The sequence below is a fragment of the Pongo abelii genome, chromosome 15, assembly GCF_028885655.2.
Source record: "Pongo abelii isolate AG06213 chromosome 15, NHGRI_mPonAbe1-v2.0_pri, whole genome shotgun sequence".
NCBI classification, from domain to species: Eukaryota; Metazoa; Chordata; class Mammalia; order Primates; family Hominidae; genus Pongo; species Pongo abelii.
The window spans coordinates 55672108-55694666 of record NC_072000.2 but is presented as its reverse complement, the minus strand read 5'-3'; the positions used below and the strand labels follow the sequence as shown (position 1 = coordinate 55694666).

At 41.6% G+C, this 22559-nt stretch overlaps 1 protein-coding gene and 1 long non-coding RNA gene across 7 annotated transcripts in view; one reads left to right on the top strand and one right to left on the bottom strand.

Annotated features, from left to right (window-relative positions):
* Window positions 1-9412, bottom strand: part of FRMD6 (FERM domain containing 6) — a 79533-nt gene extending 70121 nt beyond the window's left edge. For 2 of the 4 annotated variants that reach the window (XM_002824737.5, XM_002824739.5), the window contains exon 1: window positions 9259-9412. The gene's annotated coding sequence lies outside the window, so the exon portion shown is untranslated. Of the gene's footprint in view, window positions 1-9037 lie in introns of all 4 variants that reach the window. The other 2 variants (XM_063715576.1, XM_063715577.1) reach the window with 1 other exon arrangement.
* A 71-nt stretch (window positions 9413-9483) lies between these two features.
* Window positions 9484-22559, top strand: part of LOC134760082 (uncharacterized) — a 202895-nt gene continuing 189819 nt past the window's right edge. For all 3 annotated transcript variants that reach the window (XR_010136978.1, XR_010136977.1, XR_010136979.1), the window contains exon 1: window positions 9484-18286. This is a non-coding gene — a long non-coding RNA (uncharacterized LOC134760082). The remainder of the gene's footprint in view (window positions 18287-22559) is intronic.

Genomic DNA, 22559 nt, shown 5'->3' with positions numbered 1-22559 from the left:
CTGACTACACATATTCCCCAAGTGATCTCATCCAAATTCTGTTGGCAACTTCCAAATTTGTATCTCCAACCTAGACCTCTTCCCTAAATTCCAGATTCCTACAGCAACCGGTGATTCTATTAAAATGCAGATCAAATCAACTCACTCCTCTGCACAAAACCTGGCTCCCCGTTCCACTCACAGTCAAGTCCTGAATACGGTCCACACAAGCCAAACATGTGCTCTCCAAACATCTCTAACCTTATCTACTACTCCTTCTCTCCCTGCTCTCAATGCTCCACCACTGGTGGCCTTCTCCCTGTTCCTGGAACACATCAGACATGCTTCTGCCTGATGCCTTCACTAGTCCCTCTGCTGCAACACTTTTTCTCCAGCTAGCTCTGTGTGGCTCTCTTCCTCCTTCAAGCCCTCTTCTCAGTGAGGCCTACCTTGACTATACTCCTCCAAATCGCAAGGTCCCTGCCTCCCTCCCCCAGCACTCCTACTGTCCCCTTAGCCTGCTCTACTTTTTCTTTTTCCCATCAGGCTTATTACCTTCCAAAATACTACAACACTTATTTTCTTATGCTGATTGCCTCCTAATAGAATATAAGGTCCACGAAGGCAGAGTTTTTTTTTTTTTTTTTCTTTATTTTATTCACTGACATCTCTCAGAACTAGACCAGTGCCTGGCATATACTAGGCATACATTATATTGAATGCATGAATTTAAACATTTAATAATTTTAATTTCATAGTTGTCTTTTAATATTTGAGATTTTTACCAGATCTTGCACATTCTGTTGCTACTAGAAAAGCCCCTTTTCTATGGGCTTGAAAGATAGAAAAATCTCAGCCTGACTTCACTATCCAGTATAAATCCAGTGGCCCCAGGAAGGCTGGGAACATCCTATGTGACCATCCTTGATTTTGGACCCTAAAACCAAAGCTCAACTTCACACTCACCTGGAAACATCTAAGATCTTTTCACACACATGTATTTTGTTCCCCCAACTAGAAATGAAACACATTGGCAGAAATTGCACAAAGTATTCAGCACAGTCCTGAATACTTCATAAAGACATAAAACCTGGTTTTTGATGGACTTAGTGAACATTTTTAAAGTGCTAAGTTTACTAAGCTCAAGATTTTACACGCACAATCAAAACGGGGAACTGGGTTATCCGGACTAGGTCGCCCGCCCTTTAACAAACAGATCAGAATGATACAGCACGATTCTTCTAGAGGATCCTGTACCTTTTTTAGCTGAGCTTGTAATTAGGCTAGTTAGATGAAAATGTATCTTTCTAAGGTGCTTAACTGTGTCTTTCTTAAGTTTCTCTGAATGAATGGTTTAAAATCTCAAACTCTGGCCCTCATAACAGAAAATCACAAATGGTTCTGACCTACATTATATAAACTGTGCCAATGGTTAGGGGGTGGGAATAAAGAACTGCTTTATATCAATAATAGTGGCTTTCTTCAAAAGTACTCACATGAAGCCATACAGGGAACATGAGAAAAAGACATGGGCCACTCAGTGGTACTCTTTAAAAGAACTTTGCACAACATCAGTCACCGTAAGGAGAATTTTAAAAATCTGCAGGCTGGCTTTTTTGACATATGGAAAGAAACAATTATCTAGCAGACAGAAGCTGAAGGACTGAGACGGCTGGAAATTAGAAGAGAATTAGGAAAAATAACTCAATCAATTAGTAATCAGTGCGACAGGCCAGCTGCTCCTACTGCAGCAACACAGACTTGCCAGTATCTGTAACTGAGAAATACTAGGTTTTGTTGCCTGCTTAATGCCATCAAAAAACAAAGTTAAATCTCATGAAATGCTTATAAATGAAGGCTTGGGAACCTCCAATAAAACTGTAAGTCCTTTTATACATCACTTCTTTTTGTCTTAAGCAGCAATAGCTAACATCACGTAAGACATTTATTATATATCAAAGACCATGCCATTTGTTTTACACGTACCACTTCACTTAAAAATAAGAACAATCCTGTGGGATAGCTATTATAATTATCTCCCACTTTACTGATGAGGAAAAAGAGGTGTAGAGAGTTAAGTAACTTCCCCAAGGTTACACATCGGAGAATACTGGAGTCTGGATTTGGGCCCCAGGTGACTGATCTCAAAGACCTCATTCCTGTCATTATATTTTACTATCCCTCTTCTATGCTGTCTTCAGTATGGATTACTCTATTCTGTAGTAATTTCATGAGCAACTTGTCAGAGCTGTGGCCCTATGGTTAGCATATTTTTTATTTGTTAACATTACATATGCTAAATTTTTGCTGTGATAAGCAGTATCTTATTCGGGTAGGATATATAAATACTACATATTTATAAAATTCTCTAATTTTACCTTCTCTTCACCTTTTTAATGAGCTTAAGCTGAAGCTCTGAATCTTTTCTTAAATAATAAAACTGTCCTTTATTCTTTAGGGAAACATAAAAGAAAATGTATACATGAATAGTTTTCCTTTGCAAGCACTTTGTTTTATCTGTTAGATCTCTCAGTGAAATCATAATCTTATGTTTTACAATAAGTACTTCCTGGAGACTGCCACAGATTTTAGCGTCAGAATTTCACTGCTGCTCTCAGTAGATAAAGACTGGATGTTTCCAGGGATCTTTAAGAAATGATAACTGGATGGGGGTGGAAGGAAGACACAAAAAGACAGAAAAGAGGGAGAAGCATAAAGGCAGGAGGAGTCCAAAAAATGAATTTTTGAAACATTTTCTTAAGGATGAATTATTCTGAAAATATTGACAAAGCAGTCCTTTGAAATTAGGGTCCATCCTAGATCATTTATGGAACAACAAGAGTGAATCAAGAGGGACCTCAAGAGATCTCCTACTTGATACTTATAACCCAAAGTCTCATTAGGAAGCCCTAGAAGTGAGGGAGAGAGAGAAAAGGGAAAAGGCAAGCCCCAACAGAGCTCTGTATGGAGGGCAGAGGTACAGCAGGCTGAATGAAGAAAAATTCTGCCTCACTGGGCTACAGATCCATTTTCTCTGGGCAGATCTGAGTCTATCTGAACAGAGCCATAGAATACCTTTGCATGAATCAGAGAAGGGCACCCATCCTCCAGGCAGTGAGCCCCCCGATGGACTCACTGCTTGGACTACATAGTAGGGAGCTGGTTTTCCGACCCACCTTGTATGGCAAAACCTGCACAGCTACAGCTGGTAGCCCTGATCTTGCCTTCTCTCTCTCCAACAAGCATGTGGCACTAGAGGAGACAAGATTGACAGAGCAGCTTCTACTATTGGCACTGTCATCAGCTGTGAGACTTTGTATGAATCATTCAACCTCTTGAGGCCGCAGTGCCTCCATCTCTGAAAAATGATGGGGCTGGCTAGATGACACCTAAGGCCTCCTTCCTCTTACCAATTCTCCGTTGAAATCTGGTGATATCTAGTTGGTATATTCCACACTATATCCTTAGGATACAGTGGCTGAGTTGAACCTTTAAAGTTTTCTTAAGATTGTTTTTTTTCCTCTCACATCTTACCTCTAATGTTACTTTTTCTCTTTTAATCTTAAGACCATACTCTGCTTTCAACCCCAAAGTGCTTAACATTTTTTAGAGCCATCAAAAGGTCACCTACCATGTACTGTCCTCAAACTACCCAAATATCCACCAACAAAATGGATAAAGAAACTGGGCATATTCATTCACAGAAATAACAGAAAAAAGACCTATTGCTACCTACATCAATTTGGATATATCACATGACATTATGCTGAGCTAAAGATGACCAAAAAAACGTGTATTTTATTGCATTTAAATGCAGTCCAAGAACAGTTTAAAACTAATCCATGACAATAAAAGTCAGCATAATGGTTATCCTGGGGGCAAATATGATGACTGTAAAGAGAGGCTGGTAAGGTTCTGTTTCTTGATTTGGATGCTAGTTGCCCAGATGTGATCATTTTGTGCTGTACACTCCTGATCTGTGCATTTGTCTGGTTGTGTATAATTCAGTAACATGTTCAAAGAAATAAAGCTACAGGGACCAAAAAAAAAGAAGTCATCTACTGAAACTGTACACACAAGTGCTACTACCTGTGGGGAGAAAATTAATTACATTTTATTTAGCCCAATCAGAGAGAAAAATAATCTGAAAAGCTAAGTGAGAAACTTCATTATATTTCCTAAAATATGCATCAAGAAATTGCTTAATTTTTTAAAATGATTTCCTCCCTCACATGAAACTGTGGCTATAAATTAATTCAAAATATTGTTTTTCCCTCTGTCTTCATATACCAGTAAAACATTATTGCTGAAAGTTGTATAAAACATGTACAAAGGTAATGTTGTTGGAAAACATCTGAAAACACCCCCAAGAGGATCCATTTGGAATACTGAGAGTCTAAATAGATATTTTTGGTCAGAATTATCCCAATTATCAGCACATTAATGCAATGACCTGGATAATGACCAAATCTCTACCTAGTTTCTTGATGTATCAATTTAACTCTGCTAAGTTAAGGCCATACAGGTGGGGAAAGACATTCAAGAAAATACCATGCTAGCCGGGCGCGGTGGCTCAAGCCTGTGATCTCAGCACTTTGGGAGGCCGAGGCGGGCAGATCACGAGGTCAGGAGTTTGAGACCAGCCTGGCCAACATGGTGAAACCCCACCTCTACTAAAAATACAAAAATCAGATGGGCGTGGTGGCGGGCACCTATAATCCCAGCTACTGGGGAGGCTGAAGCAGGAGAATCATTTGAACCCGGGAGGTGGAGGTTGCAGTGAGCTGAGATCAGGCCATTGCACTCCAGCCTGGGCGACAGGGCAAGACTCCGTCTCAAAAAAAACAAAAGAAAAGAAAATGCTATGCTACAGACAACTCCAAGGAAGCTCCAGGAAAACACTGCCTTCTCCTTGGGACTGTATTTGGTTCATCTGTGAATTTGTTTCAGCACATTTTTCTCTTCTTGACTTCAAGTAATATAATCAGCTGAGAGATCAATGATTTCTTTCCCCTTCTCAGTGTTCTGTGATTCGTCTTTGATCAATATGGTATATATACTGCATGACTGCTCTGTTCCATTTGATATATATAAAAAGTGATCGTACACAGACTTGCATCAGAAGTAATTACATCACTAAATCGAATAAAGTAATGAGAAGCACAGATTGCTTGTTTTTACCTAAAACTTCATAATAACTTCAGCCATTACTGCTGTAGAGCCCCCTCTGGTCCCACAGCATGGGAAGTAGACATTAGTAGTTTCCTCAAATGTTGGGGGACTAATTAAATATTTGTGGAATCATTAGCACTTAAACAAAAAATGTTTCCAGTCTTTGAAATGGGAAGTGGCTTTTGGAGTGTACGGGATACAGTTATAAGCATACAGTCCCTGCACATTATTTAACACCAAACTAGTGATTCAACACGAAGACAGGCAAAGTTTCCAGGATAACTATCAATTAGCAGTCCTATTTCAAGTTGTATACAGACCTTATAGGGCACCTTAATTCTAATCATTCTAATCCTTTTTTCTCAGCTAAAAATACCTTATTCTTTAATCTACACTTCTAAACAGTAAGTTCTCTCTACTTCAGCCTTGTTTTAAATACTTATCCTTCTAACTTTAAGTTTTCCTTGCAATTCAATGTCCAGTATTCCACTTCCTCGTTCCTCTAAAATTATCCCTTTAAATTGTTTCTACTTATTTTTAAAGGCCCCCAAAGCCTCTTCCTCAGGATAATGTGCAATTCAGAAAGCCCTCTCAACTACCCTCTGTACCAAAGTTTAACCACAGAGACCAACGATAACATTTTTCCTGTTTGGGTTTTGGGGAACATACATTATAACTGAAATTTCACTACTCATAAAACTCCTTCACTAAATCTTTCCCATTCCACTCTCCTAACTCTCTATTGTTTTATACACAATCACGACATAAACACACTCCCAAAATGTGTAATGATATAATCATACAAAGACTTTCTAAAAATACATAATTTTAATGTGTGCAACAAACAGCCTTTATAACTCTAGTACTGGGAGTACACGTTTAAAAACATACTGACTTTTTAATAAACTGTGTTTGTTGTTCCTTGTTGGGGGTGGGGAGGAGGTAAGGGATCATCAAACAAGGACCAGTTGCTATACCTGAATCCACAAACTGTGTTACAGTAGGATTCTATTGAGGACTGTAAACACACTTAAAACTTTTTTTTCTTACTTTAAAAGAAGAAAGTTGAAATTGCAAAAATGAAAGCCAAAGTTTCTATGCTTTACCCACAAGGATACACAAACTGAATACCTCCTGTTTTCCCACTTATGAAAGAAATATGCTTCATCTACCAAACTAGGGCATTTATGAGGTTTGTATTAATGAACAGAAAAATGCAAAAATGTACAAATGCAAAAAACTTTCTATCCTTTAGAAGACTTAATATTAAAATGATTTTAGGGAAAGCCCAAGAAATTTCGTTCTCAACTCAGAAAACTACCTAAGGGATAATTTGTGAATGCCATCTGGGATCCAGGCAGTCCCATCCACAAAAGGGAAAACTTGTTGAGATCATCCAAATCTAAAATTCACATACATTTTTACATCTGGACTGAATTAATCTTTTCTTGGTACTGGCTTTCATGTAAAAAAATAATTGTTTGCAGGTTTTATTTTTCTTAAAAAAAAAAAAAACCCACAACTTTAGAAATCAAAATGTGCAACATCCAAATCAAAAACTACAAAGATTTCCTTTATCAAAAAAGTTAGTTGTGAGACAGGACTCATTTACACTCAACTCTGAACCTGACAGCTGAGTCAAAAACAATTATGTTTGAAACTTTCATTCCAAGCATCTGCCACAAAAGGCTACGCAGTCTATTACATCATAAGTTCAGAAAGCCAAAAGCTTTATAAGTATAGTTAAATGTGGAAACAAAATCCAAAAACTAGAAAAAAGACCCCCCCAATTCAGCTAACCTAGTTGAGTAACGATTTTTTTTAAGAATTTGTAACTAAAAACTGCTACCTAGCACACTGGCATTTTGCTTTCAAAAGCAGCGTCTTCATCCAGGCCCATGCTGTTTTCAGGCGTTTTCCTGTACAGCCAGGAGCATCTTAAATCTGTAAGTTCAAATTATGTACTTAAAACTAGCAGCTTACCCTTGTTGCCCCCAGAAAGGAGATACTGGAAATAGGAAAGATTTCCTGCCCCTTAAAATGTCTTGAGTACTGCAAGAACTGCTGATTACTGTAGCCCATCAGTGTCAGATCTCAGAGATTCTTGCAAGCAACTCAAAGGGGGAAAATTAGTTCATATTACAGTCAGTCTGCTTTCTGGAGAAGATGTCCTGCAGATAATTTGATATTAGATATCCCCTGGGGGACCCTTTTCATCTAATAATCCTACTAAATGTCCATTTTAATATGAAATATGAATCCAAAATGTTTACAAACATACTGGGAAAAGTATTCAAATGCCAGCTGTCTCATATTGTGAAGTATTTTCATTTTTAACATAAAACGTTTATTTCTCAAAGCCACACCTGAGAAAATGATTAGGTGCTGTGGTGCTGTTAAGTTTTATACTACAAAGGATATCAGCAAAGGCATCTGTTTTCCTGCCTCTCTTCTGGTCTTCTCCCCTCCCCCACTCTCCATCCTGCAGGCCACTTGTAGGTCCTGGTTGTTAAAATTTCTACAATAGTCTCATAATGCTCTAAATTCTAAAAAAAAACTTCTCATCCTTTAACGCTGCTGAACCTAAATTCATGCACTGCTCTAAGAAGGAAACCCAAAAGTCACAAACCTTTTTAATGACATATGTATTACGGAAAATTTTCCCCACAAAGTTTTGATGCTGTGAAATATCAACTCCCTGAAATCACAGAAAGGAAATGACTTACATTCTTGGAAAATGAAGCCACTAGCAGCTTTCTCCAACAGCATTTTCTAAACCCCAAACTACACCCTGTGGCAAGAGGGAGTATTTCGTGCAAAAACTAAATTTAAATAGATGCTTATAAAACCAATAAACAAACATTGCCCGGTCGCAGAGAAGAACAGAAGGGAATCATACTCGGAAAATCCAGCAAGAGATACTTCTTCTCCACATTCAGAAATGCTGGAGAGCAGAGTCTGGAAGTCAGAAGCAACCTGAGAACGCTTGCTGAAGTTTTCCTTCCCTGCTGTGAGCAATGCACAGCTCCTGAGGGAAATACTGGCAAAACAGATTTTGCTTAAAAAAATAAAAATGAAAAGGTGTTAAGGGGGAAAACGAGCTAATATTTCTTTGGACACTAGCTACACAACTGCACGGCCTGAAAATCCGCCAGCTTTCAACTTTAAAATATGCTTATTTTGACATTTTCCCATCTATTCGTGCCTTTAAGAAAACGTCCGCACCATTAGGTTATGCTGTCCCAGGACTCGAGGTGTTGTTTTAATCTCTGTAGACTTTACACTTACACGGGTGGACCCCAGCTGTCCATACCTGACAGTGCCTGGCCCTCCCGGAGCCGAATCCGGTGGTCCTGGTTCGCCTGGGGCTCCGCCAGCGCGCCGCAAGCTCCTCCAGAAACCCAAATTCTGCAGGCCGCGCCCCCAACTCGTATCTCACCCAGGCCCGCGTCTGGCGCGGATCTGCCCCAGCTCAACCTCCGGCTCCGCAGACTAGCACTTTCCGGGACGCGGGGCAGACCCTGCGCTCGGGTCCCTTCCCGCAGCCGGGCTGTCCGGCCTCTGCGCGCGCACAACAGGCGGCACGGCGCAGCCCCCGGGAGCGCGGGACTCGGGTGCTAGTCCCGGCGCCCAGCCACAGCGACACAGACCTTGGTGCCGGGGCCCGCCAGGGAGCCCTGTGATCCGGGGACCTCCGCGATGCAGAGGACCAGGCACGGCGCACGGAGCCCAGGCGCGCAGTCTGCAGCCGGGACCAGCCTCCCGCCCCCGCCGCTGAAGCGGCCCCGAGCTCCACGCCTCCCCCGCTGCCGGGCTCGGCTGCCCTAGGGCCTCGTCCGCCCGTCCCGGAGTGGGCGAGCTCCGACTCACGGAGAAGCGACCTTACCGCCGGTGCCCGACACCCAGAGCTAAGGCAGCGAGAAGAAGGCGAAGAAAGAGGCGGAGAGCGGCGCACTGCCTTCGCTGGGACTCGCGACTTCCAGAAACCCTCCCGAAACCCAGTCCCGCCGCCGCCCCGCCGGCAGGGGGCACAGCGGGCGTCCGGGGCGCGGCGGCTGAGCGATGGGGCGAGCGGAAAGGGCCCAGACGCCTGGTTCTTGTTCATACCTCGGAGAAAGTCTTGAGCACCAGGCGTTGGGCTCTCTGGTCAGCCCTCTGAGTCTTCCTGCCGGCACCGAGCCTGCCCCGCTCCTCTCAGCCCCTTGGCCCCGCCAGCCAGAGGAGCGCTCCGCGTCCGCCCCGCCCCCCGCCCACGCCTCCCGACCCGACCCGACCCGCCCCCCGAATCCCCGCCCCCTGAGACCCCGCCCCCGACCCGCCCCAACTGGCCGCGGCGGCAACCGAGCCGAGGGAGCTGCGAGCGGAGCTGGCGGTAGTACGGGGAGCGCCCGCCCGCCCCGCCCTGGACCCAACCAAGCGTCCCGCGGAGGGGTGCGGCCACTTGGGGGCAGGAGAAAGCGGAGTAAGCCACCCCTCTGGGGACCCAGGAAGCGAGGCGAGCCTCAGGTGGACGCGGTGGTGTGGACCACGGCGATCAGGGCCTTTCCCCCTGCTGTGGAGACGGAGGTGCGTGGGGACGCCAGCAGCTCCCTACCTTCTGGCCGAGTGGCCCTCTCCGCCGCCGGCTGGACTCCCTCGGGGCGCTCCCTCCAGAGCCCGGTCGGGCTGGCCGGGGGCGGCTGTTTGGCCTGAGTGTAGCCTTACTAAAGCGGAACGCCGGAGGGGAGGCCACTCCGAGAGAAGGCGGTCCCCGGCGGAGGAGGCTTCGTGAATCCCGCAGCCACCTGCCCGCCCGCCACTCGAGACGCCGCGCCCCGTGGGTTTCACGCTGGATGGAGGGGGCGCCGCCGAGGAGGCCCAGCCTCCCCCGCAAACTCTACCTCTCCAGTTCCTCAGGTAGACACAGCCTCTGTCTGCTGTGGTTTTAGTGCCCGTGGCCCCTCAGAAATTATTTTTGTCCCCTCCCGATAGTGGCTTTGGGGGATGGAGGGCGAGAGATGCAAAGGGCCAGTGGAAGATTTTTTATAGCACAAAGAATCAAGCCAGGAGCTGGAGGTTTCATTGCCACCTCGGGGTCTGGGGAGGGGGTGAGCCACACCTCTCCAGTCATTCTGCGCCCACCAGGACCTGCTGCTGGGGACCGCACATGAAAGGAGAGACACCCAGCGCCTGGCCCCTAGTCCCGCAGGGCGTCAACCTCCTGGGCTTCTGCCTTTCTAGGCTTCCTCTGACTTGGCTGACCCAATGACCCCTGGCCACGGGTGGCAAAAACGCCCTCACTGAGCCCTTCGCTAAAGGAGTGCGGGGTTTATGTGTCTGGCTTTGAAAATAGGATGAGGAGACAAGGAAACAGGACCTGAGAAAGGACACTATCCAAAATCTGATGCTCTCAGAAGTCAACTTTAAAACTGCCCTGCTCTTTTCAACCAAAGATGAATATATGAAGCCAGCTGTTACTGGTTGAAAGTATGCCTCTTGTTTGCATGGCAAAGGAATTCAGTTTTGTGTTCATTTACAGCTGAAGCTCTCTTGAAATAATTGTCTCAGACACAGCTTTTACATTTTGGGAACCATGCCATTAGAACTGAATATTAGGAACTGTGATCTTTTGTCTTTTCACAATTGACAATACGTTCAGAACTTATTTCTGATAAAGCTGGGCAGTTTCTAAGGATACTGTACTTATGATTTAAAGTCATAACTCCATTATGGAAAAGAGAACAAGAAATATGTTTCAATGACTGCCTTTTAAATTAGTGGTACTCCAGCACTTTGGGAGGCCGAGGTGACAGGATCATTTGAGGCCAGGAGTTCAAGACAGCCTGGGCATCATAGCCAGACCTTGTTTCTACTAAAAATAAAAAATAAATAAATTTTCCGGGCATGGTGGCCCATGCCTGTAGCCCCAGCTACTCAGGAGGCTGAGGTGGGAGGATGGCTTGGGCCTAGGAGGTTGAGGCCACAGTGAAATATGATTACACCACGGGACTCCAGCCTGGGTGACAGAGTGAGACCCTGTCTGAAAAAGAAAAAAAAAAGTAGTTGTACTTAATGTACTAAAATTAAAAATTGGATAACAATAGTTGAGGACAGTGTAGGCATTTAAAGGTAGAGGATTGCACTTTTTTTCTCATTTTTGTCTTTTATATGCATCAGAATGAGTGCATTGAATACTACTTGGAAAGGTCTTAATTTGGTACCTACTGAGATAATCCGGCATTTCATGTGTAAAGATAAATTAGATAAATTAATAATATATCACTATCTTGGAAAACAGTTCCTAAATCTGATTTATTTTCAGGTTTCATGAATCAAAATCTAACAGATAAACAACAACATATTGGTAGACTGTGAAACATTGCTGCAAATATAATTAGGTAAAACAAAGAGCAAAATATTTTGAACAGTTTAAAAAAAAAAAAAAAGCGTGTTTAAGAATGGGCTTACTGTCCAGAATTATATTGTAGGAAAATTCACTATGTGAATATTTTCTGAATCATAGTGATAATATTAACAGTATAAATCCCACATTAAACAGAGACTCTTAGTTAAAATATTTTGTAAACTAAGTATTTTAAACTCTTAAAATCAGTTATGTAAACTCCTGTAACATCATCGAATTCTGAAAGGACTGATTTGGAAAGTAATACATAATCTAGTAAAGACAGAAGGGGAGCTGAGAAAGGATGTGTTTTAGATATTTCTTATCACCGAAAACGTTTTTCTGTGCTTATTACAATAAAGAATGCAACTGTGTGGGTAATAATTCAAAGTTATATTTAATGTTTCTTCTTAATGTTGGGATGTTTTATTTTCACTAATATGATGAGATGTTTTTCTAAATATGGGACATTGCCCACCAGGGAAACATTATTCTAAACACATCCTAAGCAATTACTTTTTCCATGGCATTTAAATATTAACACAACTCTACATTTCTGCTTTTGTTTTTCTTAGGAACAGGTTATTCATTCTATGAATTTATTGGGTTCTCCCATGCACCAGGCAAAGGGTTAGATTCAGAGATTCAAAAATAAAAATACTCCTTAATCTTATAGTAGATGAGGGGAACAGACATGTAAGTTAACAGAACATAGTTAGTGCATGCTATGGTAGAGATACGCGGAGGAATAGTGAGAAGGCCTAGGGAGGGACAGCATCAAACATCCCCTGTGAACTGAGAAGGGAAAGATAAACAGAAGTTTGCCTGAGAACAAGCTGGTTGAGACAGTGCTCTCAAACTTGCAAGCACGTTGGAATTACCTAGAAACTTTCAAAAACTATTGATGCCTGTGTCTCAGGCATATAATTTAATTGGTCTGTGGTATGGCTTGGGCTTTGGAATGTTTTAAATATCCCCAGGTTATTTTAAGTGTAGGTATATGGCAGAGGACACAGAGTGAACAAGCACACAGAGCCATGCTTTTAAAGCATGATGGCCATAGCCTTATTTTGAGAGGTGTAAACTTTGGTTGGTGGTATTTGTACATTTTGGTGTAAAGAACACACTAATATAGAAAATGAGATAAGAACTGCTGTAATTCACATTCCTTTACAGGTATTTTCTAGACACCAGGATAGTATGTTGACAATTAAGATTAGCATATTAGAAGAAAAAAAAATTATTTTTATCTTTTATATAATTCAGGCTTATTGGCTGGGCGCGGTGGCTCATGCCTGTAATCCCAGCACTTTGGGAGGCAGAGGTGGGCAGATCACCTGAGGTCAGGAGTTCGAGACCAGCCTGACCAACATGGAGAAACTCCATCTCTACTAAAAATACAAAATTAGCCAGGCATGGTGGCGCATGCCTGTGATCCCAGCTACTCAGGAGGCTGAGGCAGGAAAATCGCTTGAACCTGGGAGGCGGAGGTTGCAGTGAGCTAAGATCGCACCATTGCACTCCAGCCAAGGCAACAAGAGCAAAACTCCATCTCAATAAATAAATAAATTAACAATAATAATAATAATTCAGGGCTATCCAGGATTCAGAGTATGTTTTGATGCTGATATGTAAATTCTAGTCTAAGAGAGAAGTCACTGGCTTTTAAAGAATACTTTTCCAGAATTAAATACCGTTCATCATTCTGGCTGAAGGTCATAATAAAGAAATTAAGTTCATTTTTCTTTTTGGTAATTACTGAGATTCATTTTAAAAGCAAAACAAAAAGTACTTTAAACAAACAAAATTAATTTAATTAAGTCCTACTTCAAGGTTTTAGATGTCCCTGCAGCTAATGAAAGAAAATAATCTCACATGGAAACTTAAATAGTTTAGTGATATAGTCCTGATTTTCACTGCCTAACATTTAAAATGCTCTTTTTATTATTCTTAGCTAGTAAAATAAAGTACCCAAAGAGACTTTAATGCTTAAGAAAAGTCAGGAAAATTGATTATCATTCATTTAATCCAGCTGTCTAATTACCATATACCAGGAGCCCCTAACCAGGAATACGCTTAATTATTTTTCAGAGGCAGCGTAGCACAGGGCTTAATTTTATGTGGCAATCTAACTCAGTAAGATTTACTTTTACACAATTTATAGAAATACAGAGTTGAAAAAATTAAATTCATTAAATTCTATTCTCCTGATCATCAAATTTTGAAAAAAAAATACGTAAAAGTAGAATAACTTGATTATCCAGGGTCAGAGTTTCATTTTAATACAGTTTACCAGGGATGTATTGTTTCCATTCTATTGTGGCTTTAGTTTCACCACAAACATCACATTCCCATTCCTTGAGGGCTTGAATACTAGAATACTCCAGATGTAAGAAGAAAGGTTTGATAAGGCTGGAAGGGCCAGACCCTGCCCCTTGCTCTTGGGAAGGTGTTGCACAATGTAGAGAGAGGGCCCATCGTAGAGTATGGCACTGGCGTCTTGGAGTTGAAAGGCATAGCGGCAAGGCAGTGCTAGGTTAAGGGATACTGCTACTAACTAAAATATAGTTGAGGAATAATGTATAAACATGGGATTGCTGCCTTATGCATGAGACTTTACCTTATACAGAAGACTGAAGATAGAAGAGCTCTAGCACAGAAAAATGTCGAGCAGAAGGGCAGGACAAAGGGTGGATTCCCTACAGTATGAAACTTACTCATGTATTCTGTTTGTGTGTTATACAATGGGTCTTAAAGGTTCCAGAGTAGTTTTGCAGCTCTGATTCTTTGATTACTCACTGAAAACCTGGGGGGGAAAAAAAGCCTACCCCAGAGTTGGGAGGCAATTCCCTCCACTCCCATTAGGATACGCGAGAAGAAAGGAAGCAGCAATCTATCTGGTGACAGACTGGTTACTCTTTGACTTATGTCTCAGGCACGCTCTGATTATCTGAGATAATATTCTCAGAGGATTCCTTTCAAACACTAGTGATAGCATTATGGAGGTCTTGGGCCACTGAGGTTCTCTTCAGTGGTTTTTTTTTTTTTTTTTTCTTGATATGGAGTCTCGCTGTGTCGCCCAGGCTGGAGTGCAGTGGCGCGATCTCGGCTCACTGCAACCTCTGCCTCCTGGGTTCAAGCAATTCTCCTGCCTCAGCCTCCCGAGTAGCCGAGACTACAGGAGCGTGCCACCACACCCAGCAAATTTTCTGTATTTTTAGTAGAGACGGGGTTTCACTGTGTTAGCCAGGATTGTGTCGATCTCCTGACCTCATGATCCACCTGCCTGGGCCTCCCAAAGTGCTGGGATTACAGGCTTGAGCCACTGCACCCGGCCTCTCTTCAGTGTTTTGTGATATCAGTGTGTGCCTAAGACATACTGAACTGGAACAGTGGGAGGGGTGAACATCTGTCTTTCAGAATACGCATGTGCAGCCTGGCCAATGCTGGCTTTCTTGAGAATACCAACAAAAGTTCCACTGGCAAAGAGAATTTATGAAACCTGTCCATTCTGTTTTAATTTAGTTACCCTGGGTAGGTTATAAGCATAACAAATGTGCCTTTGAACTTGTTTTTGATTGCTTGAGAAAGAATCATGAGTAAAAGTACAAATGAGATATCCTAAGCCGAATGTGGTGGCTCCTGCCTGTAATCTCAGCACTTTGGGAGGCCAAGGCAGGTGGATCGCTTGAGCCCAGGAGTTCGAGACCAGCCTGGATAACATAGTGAAACCCTATCTCTATTAAAAAAAAAAAAAATTAAAAATTAGCTGGGCGGAGTGGCTTGTACCTACGGTCCCAGCTACTCCTCAGGAGGTTCACTTGAGGTGGAGGTTCACTTGAGCCTGGGAGGTCAAGGCTGCAGTGAGCTGTGATCATGCCACTGCACTCAATCTGAGTGACAGAGTAAGACACGGTCTCAAGAAGAAGAAGAAGAAAAGGCTCTCCTAGCTCTGGAATTTCATGGGAAGTTCACTGAGGCTAAAGGACTTGGTGCAGCCTCCAAGGGACACCCTACCTGTCCATGGTGGTTGGGATTTGCTTATAAAACAAGGTGCTGATGTGCTAGCTATACTAACTGGTTGGATGAAAGGAAGACAGTACCTTGAAACACCCGACATTAGATCCCTGTTTCTCCTCTCACCTGATTCTAGGTTGGAAACAAAATCTGCATTCATTTTGGTTTGGCTTGGCTATGAAACCAAATGCCAGAAAATCTTAAGAAAGTTTTCTACAGGCAAGGTAATGGTTAGATTTTTCTTTTTCAAAGGTAGTCTAATAAATTATTCTATTAGCCTAAACGGACTTCTTATACTTTAGTTCTTCAAGGAAAGAACACTGCTAATTAGACCATGGAGATTGAATTAGAAATTATGGATTGGAAGATTGGTCTCAAAGGACCCCAGATTCAGATGTTTACTTTTAACATGTATGGAGAAAAGAAAGTACTGGCCAATAGCACTCTTAACTAGATTTAGCTTCGAAAGGAAGACTGGGGATGGGGAAATACGCTGTCTTGTAAAAACATTTTTATATATTTGTTATTCCTATATAATTAAGCCATACATTCCATGTGATTTCTTGAGCAGAAAAACAGAATCAGCATTATTAGTGATTTTCTGTTCTGCAAATAGTCCATATTGGATCATTTTGTCACATTTATACCCCAATTTAAAGGATAATGAGGAGACACATTAATATATGATAGTTTTATGTACAATACAGACAATATATAAATCAATGTGAAGTATTAGCACATCACTTATTTTTTATAGCACATTTTACTATCTGATTTATGAATATGTTAACTGTCTCTCCTTTTAGAATTTAAGCTTCACGTGAGCACAGATCTAAAATCTCTCTAACTGCTATGGCCCCATTCATCTAGAACAGTATCTGACACATATTTGTTGAATGAATGAATCCCATAAATTACACGTAGAGATGGGGGGGAGAGAGAGAGAGAGAGAGAGACAGAGAGTGTGTTTGTGAGCGTGTGAAGGGTGAGGCAGAGAAAACTGAGATGCACTGAGATGAGAACAGAAAAGGATTAACGTTTTTTGAGAAGCTTCTTGGCCAGATATCTCAGGTATTGATGAAAAATGATCTATCCCTTAAGAAGACTTGGTTGATTTGAATGGGACACCTTATATCACTCAGTTCACGTAATGTTTATTTTTTTCAAGTGTCAATATATGGTATAATTAATATTCTATTGATGTTCCTTATTGTATATTTTATTTCTATTTTTAGCCTTCCCCCTGCATTGATATCAGTGGATCTAATTCAAATTTGGGAAGGATTACCTATTTTTGATGTTCTGTGATGTTGATTGAATAACTAAAAGTGTAATTATTAATTTGGTAATAAGTCATTCAACTAAAGAGAAACTATACTTAAATATACTTAAATATACATCCTCCAGCTTTTCAAGATATTAAGAAGTTTACTAGCAGGATTTTACTAGAGTGGTTATTGTTGAATTCTTTGCTCACAAAACATTTTGATAAGATATGCTTGGGAACAGAATAGTTTGAGTTGAACAAGGAAAAATGTGTGGCCTTGCCTCCACTTGCTCAGCCTCCGCCACCTCCATGGAAGGTTTAACTGGACCTTGTGTTTCCTGGAGCTGCTCCATCTCTGAACCTTTGGACTGGAAACTACTCTGTCCACCACATCTGCCATTGTCTACCATCTCCCCTTAGACTTTGAGTCCCCAAACCCCTCCCTGTTCTTTCAGTTTATTAGCCATTTTTTGGCTTGACTTCTTTCCTTTTCAGTTTAATCCCTGAGCAGTCTCATGTCCCAATCCCTTTGACCTTCTAATCCAGCTTTCTTAACAATCCCAAAATTCAGGTCAACTCAATCATCTGTTTTCTTACATTTTGCTTTAAAGACACTGAAGAAGCCTAAAGAAAATTGAATAAATGAGTTGATTAGTCACATCACCAAGACAACAGTTTGGTCAGTGAAACACTCATAGCTGTTGGGTCAACTTTTTATTCATCCCCGCCTGGCTTTCTTCCTTTTCATCACACAGTGACTGTTCACATGTTTATGGCTCTCCACAGGTTCCTCATCCCACTCTGAAATCCTGCCACTCTCAATGGTCAACCGAGCCTTACTCTTGCTGGTCACTGATCTGTGAGGTTTATATGTATTACCTTGTTGAATCTTCACAACAGCCCTTTGAGGAAGATATTATTATCCCTGGTTTACAGATGCCCAAGTTCTTAAAGAAAATAAGTAGTGATGCCTGGATCTGAACCCAGGAAATCTGACTCTAAGCTCATGCCCTTTGTCCCTAACCTGCCTTGCTTCTGGTACAGACTTGGTCAGGCATTTTCTCCCTAGAGCTTCAGTCCTTTCCACCTACAGATTTTTCCATGTCTTTCTCCTAGGCCATTCTCTCCTGACTCTTCTCAGTTAATCCCCTCCTACCAAAGCTCTGTATCCCCTGCTCCCCTGGCTCTCTTAGGGCTTTCTCCATCATTGATTTGTTGATTAATTTAGCAGATACTTATTTAAGTATTATTGTGTACTAGGTCTTAGGGACACAGGTAAACAAAACCTAATCTCTAGTCTTGGAGCTTTACATTCAAATTATTCCTCTAAAATATTTAACATCTCACCATGTGCTAGGCCCTCTTCCTCCTACAGAAATGCTGAAGTGACTATATATTTCATACTACATCTAGCACCACACCTGACAAGGCACCAGGAACATGTTTGACAGAGGGACAAATAATTCCAGGTAAAGTAATCAAGGTTTGGAAGTTTGTTCTTAGTCTCTAGCCTTTTTATTATTTATTTATTTATTTATTTATTTATTTAGGAGATGGAATTTCTCTCTTGTCGCCCAGGATGGAGGGTAATGGCGCGATCTCAGCTCACTACAACCTCCACCTCCGGGTTCAAGCAATTCTGCCTCAGTCTCCCAAGTAGCTGGCATTACAGGTGTGCTCTGCCATGTCTGGCTAATTTTTCTATTATTGGTAGAGACAGGGTTTCACCATATTGGCCAAGCTGGTCTCAAACTCCTGACCTCAGGTGATGCCCCCACCTTGGCCTCCCAAAGTGCTGGGATTACAAGCGTGAGCCAGCACACCCAGCCTCTGGCCTCCTTTTTCTAAAAAGTAGCCCACTTCAGATGTCGAAAACCCTCTCTGTCTCACTGTGTTCCCTTCTGAGCAGACCCAGAAAGGTTCTGAAAACCAACCCTTTGCCATTAATGACTGACTAGTTGTACTTTCACTGAAATCCCACCAAAATTACCTCAAACTAGTACCTACAGTTTAAGCCTTTTAGTCTATGATTGTGAAACAAAAGGTACGTGGCCTTATTAATAAATTTTGGCATCTGTAAGGTGGGAGATAATCGTGAGACAAGGGAACCTTCAAAGCCATATTTTGTCACTTTTAGTGGTCCTTGAATAGAGGGTGATTTTGCCCCTAAGAGAACGTTTGGCAATGTCTGGAGGTATTTCTGGTGTCACAGCTTTATGGGGGAAGCGGGGAGGATGGACAGTGCTACTGTAGGCTTCTAGCAAGTAGAGGCTAGGGATGCTGCTCAACGTCCTACAACACAGGGGACAGAACCTCACAACAAACAATTGCTGCCCCGACGTGAAAGCCACTGATCGAAAGGGTGAACTTGACTGGAACATTGAGGTGCCCTGTGAGTCAGGGCAGTTAGTATCTGGGGGATGCTGGCTGAGCCTGCCAAGCATCTATTGAAAAATTGCTGGAGGTGAAGGATCATGTCTTTGGGACCTAGAGAGTGAGATATTTGGACTCAGTTTCTGCCTCCACCCTTCCCCTAACTTTATTTGGATCTTCCCACAGCCCCAAGACGTTCAGTACACATTTTATCTCGTCCTAGATCACCTTCTTTTTTAGTATGTAGAGATTTTGAGGGGAAAGGTAAATAGGAGACTCTTTCTCAACAGAGGTAGGATAAGATTTATCTTAATCCCAATTAAACAATAGTGAAGACCCAAAAGAAAAAAGTTGGAAACCCAAGCTTTTCACTTAAGTTAATAGCAATGAAGAATCAATTTATTGAACAAAAATTAAGTCTTAAAGGAGGAGAATAGGCAGGGCATGGTGGCTCACACCTGCAATCCCAGCACTTTGGGAGGCTAAGGCAAATGGATCACTTGATGACAGGAGTTCAAGACCAGCCTGGCCAACATAGGGAAACCCCCTCTCTACTAAATAAATAAATAAATACAAAAAATTAGCTGGGTGTGGTGGCATCGCCTATAATCCCAGCTACTTGGGAGGCTGAGGCATGAGAATTGCTTGAACCCGGGAGGTGGAGGTTGCAGTGAGCTGAGATCATGCCAGTGTACTCCAGCCTAGGCGACAGAGCAAGACTCTGTCAAAAAAGAAAAAAAAAAGGAAAGTTATGTTAATAAAGTATAAACTCCAAAATTTAACCAGAAGTTAGTGGATATTAGCTCTTACCATGGAAAATTATCATTACTTAAATAATTTGCTAAATTTTATTTTTAAGTGGTTTAGTAGAAATGTATTTAATAGATGGAACTATGTGTGTTTTAAACAAATAGCTACTGCCAAATATGTAGAAGTAAACATTGAAATGATTATTAGGGCTATCAAGAATTGTTTGTATAAATCAAACCGATCAGATTCATATTGATTAAAGCCATTTTCTTAATTTTATACTTCTATTGTTCGTCATATCACTAGCATTTACAATAAAGAATATGTAATTATGAATTCAAATATACTCAAATTCTCATGAAGGCAAAACCCAAGAAGAATAGTTGTAAAAAGGGGATCATTAATCACCTTTTTCAAATATTGCCTGATTTCCACTTAGACTTATTAGCTGATTGCTTTTAGACAGTGGTTTCCAAACTTGGCAATGTATCAGTACCATTTAAGAACTGGTGACAGGGCCAGGAATCTCCAATTAAAATATCAGCAAATGATTTTGATACCCATTCATGACATATAGGTAGTTGCCCTGTTGATGCTTATACTAAAACAAGTTTTAAATGAAGAGGCCAGATCTAAAATATTTCTGAAGTGTTTAATTTGAAGCCCCAAAATGCTTTAGGTATTGTAACTCTACCCCTACTTTCCAAGGAATAAAAACGTGGAGGGGGAGGAATGTGGTAAAATGTGATTAGTAATCTTTTTGTCACAATAAGGACATTGACGTCAGTGCATCTAATTCAGATTGGGGAAGGACTGCCTGTTTTTAATTTTCTGGGATGTTAATGGAATAACTAAAACTGTAATTATTAATTTGGTCAATAAGAAGTCATTCAACTAAAGAAAGCACTGGAACCTACCAGTCTTAGTGAATAATATAATTGCATCTAGTCCCCAGAAACTTCTACATCAACCTAATAATGTATACATGAATCATATTCTTAATTAACATTTCCATAAATATGCTGAAGGGCAGCTCAAAGAAAATGGAATACAGACTGAACAGGATATACAGGCATCCCAATTTCTACTCCTTCCCATTCATAGCTTGCTCTTTTGATGCTGCCTAATAGACATCTCTATATTTTGTATATATTTAGGGACATATTTCATCTCCACTGTACTGACCCGCTAAGGGCTTTGGCTCAGATAAATACGAGGTTGCATGGGTAGATACTGTTTTATTCTATGAATGACAAGTTCAGAAGGGTGGTTTCCAGGAATGCAATGAATTTGAAATAATCATTTAAAATAATGACAGCTGATCATGTATTGTTTACTGTGTGTTTTAGATGCTGTGCCAAGTTTAAGTTTATTATGTAATTTAGTCATAACAGCACATCATGAAATAGGTACCATCATAATTCCTATTTTACAAATAATGAAACCAGAGAACAGACAAGTTACCCAAAGTTAGTAGCTTATTAATAGTGGAGTTTGTAATAATAATTATTTTTTTTTTTTTATTTTTTTTTTTTTGAGACGAAGTCTCGCTCTGTCGCCCAGGCTGGAGTGCAGTGGCGCAATCTCAGCTCGCTGCAAGCTCCGCCTCCCGGGTTCACGCCATTCTGCCTCAGCCTCCCGAGTAGCTGGGACTACAGGCGCCCGCCACGACGCCCGGCTAATTTTTTGTATTTTTAGTAGAGACGGGGTTTCACCGTGTTGGCCAGCATGGTCTCGATCTGACCTTGTGATCCACCTGCCTCGGCCTCCCAAAGTTCTGGGATGTAATAATTATTTTTGTGTGTGAACTCAGCAGAGAAGTATGTGAATAATTTTTAAAAAACAAAGGAAAAGAAAAGTCCTTTGGAAAAAAATGATAATACCTAGTTTTAATTAAAAAAAAAAAAATCCTGACACTTGAAGTGTCCACTTTCTTAGCAGAGAGTGGCTGATTTTCAGACAGCAAACTATGTATCAGAAAACCGGGAGAAGAACCCAAGATATGTCCCTACTCAAACTGATTCAAACTTCAATATGTATATGGAACAGGAAGGACTGGGATCAAAATTCTCAGCCCATTTCTAGTGGGTAGAACATTTAAAAATAATTATAAGGAATTATGTGAGGTCATTTGGCAAGAAGGACTCAATAGGGCAGTGTTGGATGACACCTCTTCCATTCCAACAGTGTAAGCTCGACTGTGTCTTAAATTGATCAGACTAAGAAAGAACGATCAAAGTTCTCAGATAGGTTGCTACACCCCTCTACATTCCATCTGCAACTCAGCTTTTGTCCTTCAAGTTTCTGATTGCTTCATTTGAGCCATACACTCAGTATAAAGGAGAAAGTTGGACAATCCGGGTCACAAATGGGGAGCTGACTGGCAGTTCCCGGAATCACCTTTGCCTTCAGTCCCTATCATTGCGGGAGCCAGGCTGTAAAATCTAGCATGGGACAAGAGGCTCATCTGTCAGCTGTGGCTCCCGGAGCAGTAGCCCGGCAGTAAGTGTCTCCAGGAGGAATGTGAACAATGCGGAACCACCCACATCTGGAGGCTCCCAGTCTCAATGGAGTAGTAGGGACAGAGTTACTGTTCGCACTGGCATTGGGGATTGGCAC